The sequence below is a fragment of the Populus trichocarpa genome, chromosome 3 (assembly GCF_000002775.5).
Source record: "Populus trichocarpa isolate Nisqually-1 chromosome 3, P.trichocarpa_v4.1, whole genome shotgun sequence".
Taxonomy (NCBI): Eukaryota; Viridiplantae; Streptophyta; class Magnoliopsida; order Malpighiales; family Salicaceae; genus Populus; species Populus trichocarpa.
In genome coordinates, this window is record NC_037287.2 from 547,107 (window position 1) to 563,233 (window position 16,127).

Consider the following 16,127-nt stretch of genomic DNA (forward strand, 5'->3'; position numbering starts at 1 on the left):
ATTATTATTAACTCGGGTCTGGTATCCCCTTCCAGACCCATGAAACTTGAGGGCTGGAAAGAGACACCTGACCCAAATTATTTGGGAGTGACAAGAGCGTAGATCCAAGTGCCTTGGGTCTTGCAGCCTCGTCTAGTCCAAGACACTTGAGTTAGGCGTTCAGACTCAAAGCAAATGAGTCTGATGCCCTGACCCAAGTCTAATAGGTCCAGTGTTGCAACCAGATCCAAGGCTCTTAGGTCTGGCATTTAAGAGGAACCCAAAGCTCTTGAGCTTGGTGTTACAGTCAAACCCACTTAAACTTGGGTAAGTTTAATATTATTATTAATATTAAAAATATTATTATTTGTGTTGTAAATATTGTTATTTTTATTATAATTAATGTTATTGATATTAAAAATATTATTATTTATTATAATTAATATAATAATTAATAAATTTGTAAAAAATATCATTAATTGTAAAACCTTGAGAAACACACTTTATATATATATATATATATATAATTATGGTGAGTATAATAATAATAGTGCAATTAAATAAAGAAGAAGAAGAGAGTCGGCAACCCATACAAAAAGAAAAGAGAGATTTGGAGACCTAAAGTGGAAGAAACAAAGAGGGGAGGACCAGACTTAAAAGGTATGAATAAATAAGGGATAGAAATAAAAAAAAAAAAGGGGGGGAGAGAGAGAGAAGAAAATCGCCATCCTTGAATGGAGGAGAGCTAACAGCAGAAAAAAAAGAAAAAGGGAGAAGAAGAGTCACTCACTGCCTCTTCATTTTCTCTCAAGAACAAACAAGGAGAACTACATGCAATTCACCATATGGGAGGAAACTAGGAGGGTGAGGGAAGATTTAGACATTAAAAGATAAGAGAAGAGAAGAAGAAAGCCAAGAAGGAGCTGGCGGCAGCAAGGGAAGAAAAGAAGACAACCAAAACATTTGAGGGAGAAGGGGTTACAAAGAGCAGAAAACACTACTAGGACAAACCTAAGACCTTTCTAGAGCAATTTCAAACATTTTGGGTAAGTTGCATGCAAAAAAATATCAGCCCTAAGCTAAGTTCTTGAGAAAATTTCTGTGATATTTTTTACCAAACTAAAGGACAAAGAAACTAGGGGAAGGTCTGCAGACCTTCAGTAAAATATGAACAGAGAGGGAGGAGAAATATGTTAATACTAATTAAGCATGCATATTGAGAGACAATATTGAATTTCACAAAATTATGATACGCTAATATTTGAAAACATATGAACAACCTTGTTACACAAATTCTTGTGAAGCCTAATCCCTAAATGTACTATATCCTTATATGTAATTGTTAACGTGAGAAAATGGTGAAATTCTGTGGGTAATAACGGTTGAAGAAAGGAAAAGAAATGCATGAAAAATGATGGCTTATGTGCTGAACACCCAAACCGGGAGAAAATCTGGGTTGTTGTGTTAATTAACTTGCGCCCAGGAATTGACATAGATAGAGGCATAATCTGGAGTATCTCCTTTCAGAGAAGTTGCAGTCTGAGATGTTATCTTTCCAACGAATCCAACCTCGCTTAATTTGGAGCTCTAGATATAGGTAAACACTAGATTGACTGCCCGCGCTTTGCTGCTGCGGGCGATTTTAGGTTATGAATGAAAATGCGATTTTTTTACCAAAACAAAAATAACATCCATGAAAAATAATAATTGCTAGGCAATGATAAAAAGAACTGCAGCCAGGTATAGTATCAAAGGTTTGATAATATAGATAAAGTTATAAACAACAACAAAATGCAAATAAGTTAATAGATTGTTGGGCACTGAAAGGACAATGTTGTTTGCAAATTATATTAAAATTGTAGAGGCAGCAATTATCTTATTGTTTTAGAAATCATAATCCAAGTCATTAGTAGAGAAATTGCTAGTGCTGGTAAGGAAATGAAATAAATTATGTCAAAAAAAGAGAGGAAAGGATGTGTGAAAGGGGTGTGCTGCAGGCATGTGTAACATAAAATAACATAGAAGAACAACTTGTAAAATAAAAGAAAAAAAGTTTGCTATAATTTGATTTGATTCTTTAGCTAATGTCTTTTTTTTTGACATGTTAAATAGCTTCCACAAAAATATTTTTGGTTTTTATGAAATTTAAGGTTGAAAATTCGGTCCATATTTATGAATTATATAAAGTTAAATGTGTGGATGAGGCAAGAAAATAAAAATTTAGCATATTTATTTTTTTACATATTTTATTGTTACACATCTTATTTTTATCGTTACACTAATATGTGTTGACGAAATCAAATCGCATGACCGCTAATAAAGATAAGAAGAAAAAAAGCAAAGAACAACATAACAACCATTGACAGAACATGAAAAAGCCTTAAATCCAAGATCACAAAGATCCGAATCGACAATGAACATAATTCCAAAAAAGACAAATTGACATAACCCAAAAGAGCATATTCTGCAAGAAAAAAATCAATAGCATAGTCAAAGCAAAGCAAAGTTGATAGAGAAGAGCAAAATGCAAGTTGCACATACAACAACATCGACAACATGTTCATGAGCCAAACTAAAGCTTTCAAGCATAACGAACTAATGATAGAAAAGAAAAAAAAACAAACACATTGTAGTGTCCCTGCACTTTGCTACGGGTGATCTTAGGTTACGTGCATGGAGACGTAATTTTTTTGCAAGAATGAAAATAACATCTGTTGGAAAGAAGTGATTGCTAGGTAATGATGAAGAGAATTGAAGCCAACTCTAGTATGAAAGGTTTGATAATATAGATTAAGTTATAAACAACATCAAAAGTGAAAATAAGCTACCAGATTGTTGAGCACTTAAAGGACATTGTTGTTTGCAAATTATATCAAAATTACAGAGGCAGCAGTCATGATAATATAGATTAAGTTATAAACAACATCAAAAGTAGAAATAAGCTGCCAGATTGCTGAGCACTTAAAGGAGATTGTTGTTTGCAAATTATATCAAAATTACAGAGGTAGCAGTCATGTTCTTGCTATAGAAATCCAAATCCAAGTCATTTGTAGAGGAATTGCTAGTTTTCCTACGATGTAAAGACAATAAAATAAATTATGTAAAGACAATAAATCCAAGTCATTGTTGTTTGTATTTTTTGGACATGTTAAATAGCTTTCATAAAAATGTTTTTGGTTTTTTTTGTTTTGTGTTATAGATGCAATTGAAGGTTGAAAATTTTGTCAACATTTGTGCAGTAGATGAAATTAAATGTGTGGATGAAGCAAGATATAAAAATTGACCATGTTTTTTTTTTTACATTATTGTATATACAGTTTATGTAGTCATTATAAAACTTTTTTCAAAGCAATAAAAATCCTAAAGTGAAAAAAAAAGGAAAAACTTTTTTTCTCAAAAAACTCCAGCATCACATTGTTGTGATTATTCCTTCAGGGAAGATGAAAGAGGGGAGCATTTGAAATCATGTGAGAAGAAACAAAATAAAATTTTCTTGTGGCATTAAAACGTAGTGAAGAAATTGAGTGCAGTGTATGCATGGATGATGTGCTTTCAAAGCCTACAGCACCTGAAAGAAGGATTGCAGTCTTGCCTGAATGTGGATCATCCATTGTGCATATCCTGTATCAGGAATTGGCATCATGGTTCCCCAACCTCTGGGATGACTTTAATTTACAGCATTCACCAAGAAAGTAACCATATTTGTTGCAATTGTTTAAGTAACATATGCACATATATAATTGTAATGATTTCTTCTTTATATGAGTATTTATTGTGTGCACATAATAATTATGTTTTCTTTTAATATCATATTCTTGTTAATATACGTATATCCTTTACTAATTCATTGGTTTTAATGAAAATTATTAATATTGATATATAAATTAGCCAAGGAATGATTTTTTCTCTTTAAGAATTGTATTCAATGTTATAATTAGCATGTAAAGAAGAGAAGAACTCATCAATTATAGGCTGTGAAGTGAAGAGAAATAGGTAAATGTAAAATAATAAAAGACAAACAGATTAGAAAATAAATAACAAATAAAAGGTGGTGGACAAATTGGACAATGATTTATAAAAATGTGAGGTTAAAAATCAAACCTTTGAGGATGATGAGGATGTTGTCCGTTGTTTTTTCAAAGGTGGAAGTGAGTGATCAAATGTCTCAGATGTAGCTATGTTTCCCAAGTTTCCTTGGACTTCAATTGCTTTGTCATGCTCATCTTCATGACTATTGTAATCAAAGGAGTCAAAGAGATGCATGGCAGAAGCATCATAGGTTAAGAACCATCAAATTTAGCACGTGTCAAAGACAAAAAAAAAATGTAAAGAAAGTGTGGGGAAATGTAAACTTGCCTAAGTTGCTGTGTTGCAGCTTCAAAATCAAGTGCACGTCGTGCTTCACTGTTTATGCTTGTTTCCTTGTTTGGTGATATGTTCTGAAGTGGTGTCTCCAAGGAATTAGGAGCAATCCTGAGTTGTGTGACATTATTTTGTGGAGTTGATGGAGCTATGAGAACCTATTTCATAGAGCTTAATGGAGTAGATGTCTTGGATGTAGCAGATGATTTAGGTTCTGGAGTTGGTGTTTCTAAAGGATGGATGCTCTTATTTGTGGTGTCGTCAAAGATATTAGTAATGATAACCTCACATCTGTTGGTGATGGATCTGAAAGCACCAAATCGAAGCTGAAAAATCATGCTTTTGTTCAACTTTGCTGCCATGGCAGGAGGAAGAACTGAGGGATCAATAAATTTTTTATCATAGACATAATGGTGGGCTGATGATCCAAAAAAGTTCTCCGCAGTTTTCCCAAATATAAGAAAATTAGTGACATCTTCTCCATCGGTAACAATGCATTCTAAGCGAAACCTATAATATAAAATTGATGACATGTTCATTAATAAGAAGTTTATGATAATGTATCCGAGGAATATTATTTTTTTTATTTAACAACTTAATATTGCTTTAGTTGTGAAATTAGATGAGTTACCATGGAACTGGAAGAGAGGTGATAGCATCATGATCCATGCACGTGTAATTTTTTTCACCCCCACTAAGTTTTTTGTTGCATTTTGGACAGCTTGGATACCACCAGCCATTGGGGAAATCAAAGTCAACAATCGAAGCTTGATAGGTGAATCTTAGATGCTGGTAATGGAAAGGAAATATATGTTTCAGGAGTGTGGTTAAATGAAATTTAAAAAACTAATTATTTGAAGAAGGTAAAGCATGTTATCAAAGCTAATAATAAAAGGGTTTAAAAAATAACCTTGTGCTCATAAGGATTCATGCAAAGAATCTCATGTATTGTTCTCCTATTTTCTTTGATTTGTTCCTCTATCGATAAACAACATTCGATGATGAAGGGAGTTGTTGTATTTCAACGGGTAGTTGTGCAAAGCTGAGTGTACAATCGATTAAAAAAGATGGTGAAAAAGTAATTAGTTAGAAAAAAATTGATAATGGTAAAGCATAAGAGAGATGGTTGATGTTGGAATAACTTACAAATGTTTATATGCTAAGCATTCTGGTATGTCCGGATTGAAGTACCAAAGAGAGGTGGTTGTACTGTTAAGATTTGGTTTTCCTTGTGAACAAAAGAGTTTTTTGTAATAAAATGAAAGGGGAATTAGTTGGATCAGAATGACAACAAAAATATTTTTAAAAAAATTATTTTTAGAAAAAAAAATTAAATGGAAGTTAAAATTACCCTTAAATTCTGTGACACGAAATCCAGCAAACGCAATGATAACCGGAGATGGTAGGTTATGAAGAGCGAGTTCATCAAAATCTCTGGCACTATCACCCCAAAGAGTTATATGAAGCTCCTCACCACTTTGAAAGAAAATACAAAACAAATTGGATCAATAAGCTTGATAAAAGTAAGGTAATTTGCATTTAATTTTTCAACTCACCGAATGTTCTCAAGCATGAATTCTCTTTTATTTTCGAGCGTCTGTCCACAAACCATAACTTGTTCAAGTGGCTGCAATGCTTTAAGTCTTCCAAGGACATCTTAAAAAACAGGAATGAATGCTTTTGAGTGATGTTATCAAGTTGAGTTCAATAATAGAAATGTTTTATAATAGGCTAAATGAATGAAGTAGATGGTAAACCTGTAAGAATTCTGGAGCCTTTTGACTTGGTCAGAATATGTGCATAGTCAATAAAATTGAAGTAGTATCTAGGAACATGAGGTGTAATAGCTTCAATGCCTGTAATTTTTGTGTTAGATTTGAGATCAATTACATCATCATGGACAGTAACTGTGTTTACTACTCTGTTTTCATAAGTATAGAATCCTTTGATTTCATAGTGATTTCCTTCAATAATTGTTGCTGCAAATGTTAGGAGATCCCTTGTTTTAGCTAAAGCTTGAATAGCTCCACCCTATATAAAAAAAAGATTAATGTTGAAATGAAAAAAATAATTGTTCACCATTCCAACAACCAAATGGATTAGAATTTTTAATGCAATATGCAATAAGGTTTAGAATTTTGAATGCAATATATAATAAGGTTTTGTAAATTATTTAAAAAAGAGTTTTGATGACATTAGAAGTGAGGTATTGGTACTACTGGAACATTAAGTTAAAGGACTGGTTTTAATAATGAATTTAAGAGATTTTATGTCTTAATATTTCTTAGAATGTTTAAATTGGTTGTTACGTATACAGTCTATGAATTTGAAGGAAGATTTTCTAAGTTAACAAACGTGTCTTGAGGTGAAGGTAAAACATTATTTCTAGCAGGATGCACATCTATTATAATTAATTATTGTAGATCATTGTATAAATGAAAGTTGTATATAAAAGATGTATAGAATAAAAGATAAATATACTTCTTGGTTGCTTCTAAATTCTTGTGTATAACTGGGTGTAATATACCTGGTAAACTGTGGCTCTAGTATGGAATTGTAACTGAGATTTCCATGGTGAATTGGTGTAGTTAGCAGTGAATGCATCATAAAATCTCTCAAACTTTTATATTAAATCATGTCAAGTAATAGAATATATGAAACTTGCCTGACCTGTATGAAATTTTCTATGGATTATAGAAAGTAAATGCAATGCTTGGGGTTTGTCTGGTTTTTTAAGCATGTAGAAAACAAAGTTAATTGTAAATTATAAATGGATGCTAAAAATTCGTTATGTTATTATTTTTTTTACAATTTCAATATTGAAAAAGTTTTTTCCATAAGTTGAATAAGCAATTGCTGGTTTAGTAGTGAACTTAACTATAGCTTTATAGTAACAAATTAAAAAGATAAGGAAACTTGGTTTTCCATGGGGAATCTTAAGAGCAAATAAGTACCTCTGGTTAAGTAAAAAAAATGTTAAATTGCCAAAGTAAAGAAAATATTCAAAAATGAGTGGACATGTATTATTCAAACATTTAAATATATAGAAAATAAAATTCATTAGTGGTTATATTTTCATGATAAATTATACCTGATTGTCAACAAAAACACAATTAAAATTGCTTGGCTGACCATTAAATTTAGCAATCCAAACTCGACAGGCCCTAGCTCGTAATGAAGGGTAGAAGTTGTATTTTTTAATCTGTTTTATAGGTAGAGCCATTGTCCTGCAAATGATTAATAAAAAAAATATTAGGAGCAATGATAAAAACAGTAAAGCTAATATTAATAAAAAGAATGAGATGTATTGCAAATATTTAATTTAAAATGAATGGGGAAAAACAACAAATGGAAACATGCCCAAATTAAAAATGATAAATAAAAAAAAATTTCTTTTGTAAAAAGCATCACCTTAGAAAAGAAAAAAAGACAGGGAGCAAAAGATTGACAATTAAATAACACGTGGTTCCGAGAGATCAAGACACTGATAGAGAGCTAAGAACATCTTTATACACAATGTTTTTCACATAGATTGAATGATTTCCTTCAGTATCGCATGTGATAATCTTTAGTCCTTGTCTTGATGTAACCCGTGAAAGAGCAACATACAATTGTCCATGAGTGAAAACTTGATCCTTGAGAAAAACCCCGACAACTTTCAATGATTGTCCTTGACTTTTATTTATTGTCATAGCATAACACGGTCTTATAGGAAATTGTCTTCGTTTAATTGTGAATGGACATTTTGCATCATTTATTGGAAAAACAATCCTTGGAATAAATACACGATTGCCAATAAAAGACCCTGTTATTATTTGAGCTTCTATGACCCTCTCAGCAAGTTGTGTAACAATAAGTACTTGTTCCGTTACATAAACCAGCTGATAAATTAAGATTGCGTAAAAGCATTATTGGTGTAGCCAATTCTCAAGGAAATTGTGTGGGATGGCACTCCATTGAACTCAAGTTGATTGATAAATTCAACGGGATACAAAATCTCTGCATTATCACCATCGCTCGATGTTTTGCAAACAGTATCAGTACTTAGGTAAATCCGCTTCATTCCTGGCAACATGTTTAAGATAAAATCGTTGATTTCAGAAACTGTAGCATTTCTTGGAGTTACAATTGCTCTATCTCTAAAATAGCATGGATCAATATTGATATCACGAATAGAGGGATACACTGCTGAAACAATTGCTAATATGGGGTTAGATCCAGGTTCAAGCAAAAGATCTTGTGGTATTTTAATCATGGATGCATCAGAATCATCAGGGAATAAAGCATCATGTTGAGTTCCATCACCAATTGCAAGAATCCAGTTGGCAAAAATAGCAAGTTCTTTCTTTTGATCATTTGAAAGTCCATTGGATGATAGCCTCATATTCTCTGTAAGAGTGAGAACTTTAAATTTAGACCACTAAAACAGAGCTGCAAAGAGATGCATGAACAATGTCTTCCTTTGTTCCTCTGGGAATAACAGGTAAAATCTGTCTGAAATCTCCTCCTAACAAAATTGATTTCCCACCAAATGGTTTATCATTGGGCAAGTCGTTACCATTTGTTAGGACATCACGAAGTGAGCGGTCCAATGCTTTAAAGCAACACCGATTATTCATTGGAGCCTCATCCCATACAATTAGAGAGGTCATTTCTAGAAGTCGTGCAAGATCGGTTTTTTTTTAATCTCGCACGATGAAGTATCAGAAACAGTAACGGGGATCTTAAATCTTGAATGAGTTGCGCGGCCACCAGGAAGCAAAAGTGATGCGATACCCGATGATGCAACAGCAAGGACAATCAAACCATCTGATCTCAACCGATTAATTATTGTATGCCACAAAAATGTTTTCCCAGTTCCTCCATAGCCATGAACAAAAATTAATTCTTTTCTTTTTTCAAGGACAGATTTAATAACACAATCATAAACATTTAGCTGACATTGATTGAGTTGTGGGAAAGCTGATGAATGCTGACATATAAGATCTGCAATATCGTAGTTAAGCTCTTCTCTCAAAAGTTTAGTCTTTATTTCTGACAATAAACGCCCATCAGGCATTGGAAGCTTGTGTTTTTCAAGAGATGTGCCAGCAACATTGAAGAGAAGCTCAAGCTCATATAGAACATAGTTTTTAAGCTCATCATCGAATAATTTAAGATTAGGCATGGCAAAGCTAGACTTGAAACGGGTGATAATATCATCATACATTGAGCGCCAGAATTTATTGAACAAAAGTTCTAGATCAGCAACATCACAGAAAAGAACAACACTGACAAAGAGATTCCTAATTTGAGGAGATGTTGCAGTAGTCATGGCCTCACAAAAGACGTCTTCCCATTCTTTGTCATCCCCTAAAAGTCCCAAGGTCTTGCAAGCAAGTTAAAATGTTGGATGCACAACACCCGAAACATTTTTTAGATAATCAAAGCTCAACGCTCCTCTTACATGGTTAAGGAGTAGTCTTAGAAAATAGAGCTCTCCTGAAGCAGGGTGAACATATGTTAATCGATTAAGACTAAAACCTTTTGATCTTGGAATCCATTCTTTTTTACCAGGATCCCAAATATATTTATGTGGAAATTCTGAGTAGTAAAGCTGACGTGCTTCATGATCAATTCTATTACGTGTGAACTATTCTGTGAGCATTGTTTTTTCAATACCTGGTTTTTGAAGTACTGATGGTAGATTTTCATTTCTTGAGTAAACAACATTTTGATGCAATGGCAAATGGATTTGAAGTCGCTCAACAGGAGGTGATCTTGAATGTATTGGAAATTATAGAAGACGCCAGACCGCTTCATATGGGCATATAAAACGACAATTCATATACGCATGGATCTCATCAGCACGATCTTTTTCAACAACAACTCTACATCTATCAGAGCCCTTGCTTACGTACTTAAAAAGATACTTAATTAACATTGACTGACAACAGATCTCAATATTTATGTGGGCATTGTATCGTAATAAGAGTTCCCTATTATATGGAACAACATATCTGTTATTGAGCTGAATGCCATTTTTGATAACAAAATTGTCTTTAAGATCACGACGTCTGTAATAAACAAAGCCATTATCATCAAAAACAGTTTGTGTCTTGAATTTTTTTGGGAATCTTTTTGAGCAAATTCCCTCGTTTATACACTGAGATTTTGGATTTGCAAGACCATCATGAATCTTGAAACAATTTCATAGCATTTTGGATCTGTAAATTTGTCAGGGATTTCAGCTGAAACAATGGAATCAACATCTTTAGGTGTACGACATTTAAAATTCGAGTGTAGCCAAATCAATATATGAGTGTGTGGCAAACCCCTCTTTTGAAATTCAATTGCACAAACATCTACAAAATAAAAAGAAAACTAAGCCAAACAATCCTAATAAGAATAGAAAGTTGTAATGTTTAGAAGAAATGAGATAAAAGATAAGGCACCTGCAATTATCTGACCAAAAGTCTTGCCTGATTTTATAAAGGCTAACATATCAATAACCATCGATCTAAAAACATGTGTAATGATATCAGGCTTGTCTTCATGTTTGTAAATTCGACCTTTTGTAAGCTCCCTTCGTATCTCCGGCCAATTGACATTACATGTGAATGTAATAAATAGGTCAGGATTTCCATAGGCTCTACATATAGCCATTGCATCCTGGTAATTATTGATCATATAACGTGGGCTACCAGTTAAAGAAGATGGAACAATGATTTTCCCAGTTGAGAAACCTTCAACATCCCCATTAAGCACAGCTTCATGGATACCTTTATAAACTTCTGTACGTAAATCTTTTTTATTAGCTCTGATATAATCAAGACGATCTTCTTCAACATTAACAAATGCATTGACCAAGAATTGTTGGTACAAACGACCTCCTTTAATGATGGTATTATCGCACCCAGGCCTTTCATTGATAAGGTAAGCATAATAAGCTCGCATCGGAACTCTTGACCTTTTCCTTGTTTTTTCATGTCCATGATCAACAAACATAATATTACAGGAGTAGCCATCTTCACCATAAGGAAACAAAAGGGGATACTGTAATGCCATGAATTTTGGATGTAATTTTGAGATCCTTTTTAAAGAACCTGAAAAGCATTCAATAATTATATCTCGTTCCGAGAAAAAATCTCAAATATCTCCAACAACTAATCCACCAATGTCATTTGATGTAGGATCATCATATTGGCGTGAATCATGGTTTCGCTTTCCAAGTAAGTGAAGTTTATAATCAACAGATTGAATATTTTGAGTTTTGTCTCTAGCTTTGCGAAATAATTTGGCAAGCTCGTTCGTTTCATTAAGCATTCTTAAAAGATCCACAACAATATTCTCATCCAGAGATGATGATTTGGAGTCTCTTGTAAATGGTAAAAGTCTATTTGCAACTTCGTAAGCAGAGTCAAACACATAGAGCTGTGCAAACTTCGGTGATTCTCCATCAACAGGTAAGAGAGAGCCCATTAAATGATGACAATGACTGCTTATCTTGAACACATATGGAGTTGGTTGATCATTAACAGAAGTATCAATCTTTGCGCCTATTGATGTGAAAGCAAAAATAGAGTTATAAGCTCGTATATTGTCCCGAAATTTTTTTGAGGCAGAGCCATTGCTGGGATCAAGAAGAAAATCAAGAATTGGAGGAGTTGGTTGCATAGCTGGAAGGGAAACTCGACCATTAAGGCAACAAAGTGAGAAAGATGGATTCTTTTTGGATGAACGTGCAAGACGTTCTTGGAGCCAAAAAAGTGCATTACAATGGCAACATGTAAAAGTCTTATCACCAAAGTCAACATACTCGCATGTTTCCCCTAGAAATTACAAAGAAAATGAAAGATAATGAAAAAAAAAGAACATGGATGATATAAGGTATAAAAAAATGAATGAGAGTTGGGGAAATTTCAAGGTAAACTCACTTTTTCGTTTTTTTTGGTATTCAGATTGGCCAACCAATAGCCTTTGATAAGCAATTGGTCCATGTGTGGTGTTAGTCTCAAAGTTAGTATTGTTATTGACATTTTCATCGAAGGGAAATCCATATGCAAGATGTGCCTGACTTGTTGATGCTATTGATGAAGAGGTACTATTATTCGAGATTGAATAATTTCCTTGTAAGGAAGTAGAACATGATGCACCATCATCAGTAGTATGTAAAAGCGAGTGATCATTGGTTAGATGATCAGAGTTGTACGGTGTTGCTTGCATGAATGAAAAATTTTTGTCACCCAAATTTCCTTCACTATAAATATGGATTGTTGAGTTGTATGGTGAAGAAACACCAGGCCCAACATCATGGAATGGTTGTAATCTTTGTCGATTGCTAGTCATAAAGTCGTTGCTTCTAAAAGTTAAAAGATAAATTTAAATGGTCAAAGATAGTCAATCAAGGCAATTTTAATAACATGGTTAGAATTAAGAATATAAATGGAAAAGAAATAAAAATTCCATGAAAGAATAAGAAATCAAACAGAAAATTTAATTATGAAATAGAGGAAATATAAACACATGAAAAAAATCGCATTGATTTGAAAAAAAATGAAGCATAGAATGGAAAAGACAAATACAGCAACAAAGAAAGCATGAAAAATGCAGGCTAAGTTTGAAAATAAAGGTGCACCTGTAGCTGCAGTGAGACAGGAAAAATGTGGTGTTTCAGCTTCCTGTAACGTGGAGATAGTTGAACAACAATTGGAATAACAGACCTGCAACAAATGGTGAAAAATAGAAAGTCACGAAGCAAATTTGAATTTATGAGGTGGACAATAACAACAACAGCAAAAATACATGTGATTACAAAAATTGCAAGCAAACAATTATGAAAAATATGTTCATTCTGCTGCAAAATTCAGAGTTGTTGCAATGGAAAGAAGCAAATGCAATAATAAAAAAAGCGTGTGGCATTTGTTGCAATAAACAGAGGCGGTATGAAATGAACATTTTTTTTCTCAACAAATTCTCGGTGTAAACCAATTAAGCCACAAATTATATGCAATCAAATTCAAAGCATAAAACGTGTTCATTATGCCGCAAACTTTAGAGTTGTTCCAATAGAAAGAAGGAAATGCAACAAAATAAAGAAAATGAGTGGAAATTGTTGCAATAAATAGAGGTGCTACGAAATGAACAAACTTTTTTCTCACCAAATTCTTGTTGGAAACCAATTTAGTCACTAATTATATGCAATGCAATTAAAAGCATTAATTCAGCCACCAATTACATGCTCAAATTAAAATCATGGGAATTAACAACATAATTTTAACAAAGAAAATTTTTTTCATGCAAGCATTGTTGAAAATAAAATTAGCCGGTCATCATATGTAATTGAATCGAAAAGCCTTGACATGAGCAATGTATATTGTTATGGAGAAAATAGAACAAAAAAAAATAATGGTTAAGCACAATGTTGTCAATGATTCCAACCATATTATACGAAATCAAATCTAAAGCGATAATTCAACTGCCACTTATATACAATTTAATTCAAAATCTAACTAAAACTAAATCGTAAGGGAATGGTTTATAATTTTCCAATCAAAGCAATTTTAATAATATGGAAAAAATTGAAAATTCCAATGGAAAACAATTAAAAGCAAACTATTTAATGAAAGAATAAGATTAAAAAATTCACCAAAAAAGTTAATTATGTAATAAAGCAAACATGAACATATATAAAAATCCAAATTAATTCATAAAAAAGCAAGCACATAATGGAAAAGAAAAATACAATGACAAAGTTGCAGGCAAAAAACAGGTCAAGTTTGAAAATAAAGGTATACCTATAGCTTAAGTGAGACAGGAAAAAGGTGGTGTTTCAACTTCCTGCAACCTGGAGATAGTTCAATACCAATTGAAATAACATGCCTGTAACATATGGCGAAAAATAGAAAGTTAGCAAGGAAATTTGAACTTTAGAGATGGACAATAACAATAATAAAAAAAATATGTATGATTATGAAAATCGATAGAAAATAATTATGAAAAATGTGTTTAATCTGCTACAAAAATAATAGTTGTTGCAATGAAAAGAAGCAAATGCAACAATAAAGAAAGTGAGTAGAATTTGTTGCAATAAACAAAGGTGATACCAAATGAGCAATTTTATTTTCCATCAAAATCTTGTTGTAAACCAATTCAACCACTAATTATATGCATCCATTTCAAAGCAGCGACAATTCAACCACCAATTACATGCAACTGAAATTAATTAAAGTCATGGCAATTAACAACATAATTTCAGAAAGAGAATTTTCTTTATGCAAGTGTTGTTGAAAACAAAAGTAGCTAGCAATCACATCTAATTGAATTGAAAAATCTTGATATGAGCAATATATATTTGTTGAGAGAATAAAACCCAATAAAACAATAATGGTTAAGCATAAAGTTGTAAACCATTTTAGGCACAAATTATATGCACTGAAATTTAAAGTGATAATTTAATTGCTAATTATATATAATTTAATTCAAAGGCTAAGGAAAAATAAAACAATATGTCAAAAATTCTTTATTCAACAGTAGCACCTTAAATGACCATGCCAAACCAATAAACAATTTAATTTTATGTTTTCAAGCATAGAAGTAATAACCTTGATTCCCTGCATTATTTCATTAGCTAACCTAGCAATTAACATCCAAATGGGAAAATCTTCAACATACTGTTATTTCTTATTCTTAAGCATATTTCATTTCGGAATGCATCTCTTTAAATAACCTCCAACATGAGTTCAATCAACTCTTTTTTAAAACACATATCACTAAGCATGAGTTCAAACAACACCTTTTTAAAAAAAAAACACATATCAGCAAGCATATATTTTCCAGCAAAGCAAAACAACACCCTAATCTCAAGCTATCATGCAAACAAAGAATAAGCATTGATTAATTTAACTTAAGCTCTTTCAACAACAACAAAGATATTTTAAAAAATTTAGTAAAAAATAGCTTGAAAGAAAGAATGAAACAACTAACAACCAGAACACTGTTTAATAAAAAAAAAGAGGCATGAAAATACCTTGTTAAACATTTCTTGAAAGTGGATAGCAAAACCAATAGCCTACACGATTAAAGATTCTGAGAAGATCCATAAAAAATAAAGCAACCTGTAAAACAAATATTTTCAGATGCATAAATCCACTAATCAGCCAAATCAACACCTAAAATCCAGATGGAAAAAAACCACAAACAAATTGTTTTTCTCATATCTGAAGCACCAATCAACTTCAAATGCCTCATCTCAAATAACAATTTTTTTAAAAGGAAACAAAACAACGTGAAGCTTAACAACAATGAAGCAACCTAAGGCTTTGTGTGAACGTAGTGCAGAAAAAAATGTTATTAGATAATGTATGCATTATGCTGATCATGTTACAAAGGAATGAGATAACATAATACAACTCACACATTACCTAGTAAACTGAAAAAAAAAAAAAACATGGAAGCCATTCAAAGGCATACAGATAAGATGACAGGAAAAGGGAAAAAAAAAAAACAAAACTGCAGAAGCAAATGAAAAGAATAAGGGGAACTGTAGTTACTGAAATGAAAAAAAACAATGCCACATGACAACCCTTGCCAAATAAAAAGACCACATTGATTAGAGCAAAAAACTCTCAACTATAAAAAACATGGACCCAAAATCAAAATCAAAATTGCATGGACAAAGTAATATTTAAATAATGATGGGTTTCAGTATAGAGTCGGTGTTTTTATATAATGATGGGTTACATTAATTTTGTATGGACAAAGTAATATTTAAATCACAAACATGTATTTATTTGGCATATGTGGTT

At 32.4% G+C, this 16,127-nt stretch overlaps 1 long non-coding RNA gene and 1 other non-coding gene across 2 annotated transcripts; both read right to left on the reverse strand.

The window, feature by feature from the left end:
* Nucleotides 1–4,074: 4,074 nt before the first annotated feature.
* Nucleotides 4,075–6,232, reverse strand: LOC18111139 (uncharacterized). Its single transcript, XR_008058761.1, has 8 exons — nt 6,099–6,232; nt 5,898–5,997; nt 5,693–5,817; nt 5,488–5,569; nt 5,252–5,383; nt 4,973–5,130; nt 4,336–4,851; nt 4,075–4,210 (listed from the first exon to the last, which is right to left on the reverse strand). It is a non-coding gene; the product is annotated as an uncharacterized LOC18111139 (transcript).
* Nucleotides 6,233–6,242: 10 nt separating this feature from the next.
* On the reverse strand, nt 6,243–15,440 carry LOC112326929 (uncharacterized). The gene is made up of 3 exons (XR_008058807.1): nt 15,350–15,440; nt 7,433–7,568; nt 6,243–6,372 (listed from the first exon to the last, which is right to left on the reverse strand). It is a non-coding gene; the product is annotated as an uncharacterized LOC112326929 (long non-coding RNA).
* Between the last annotated feature and the right edge of the window lie 687 nt (nt 15,441–16,127).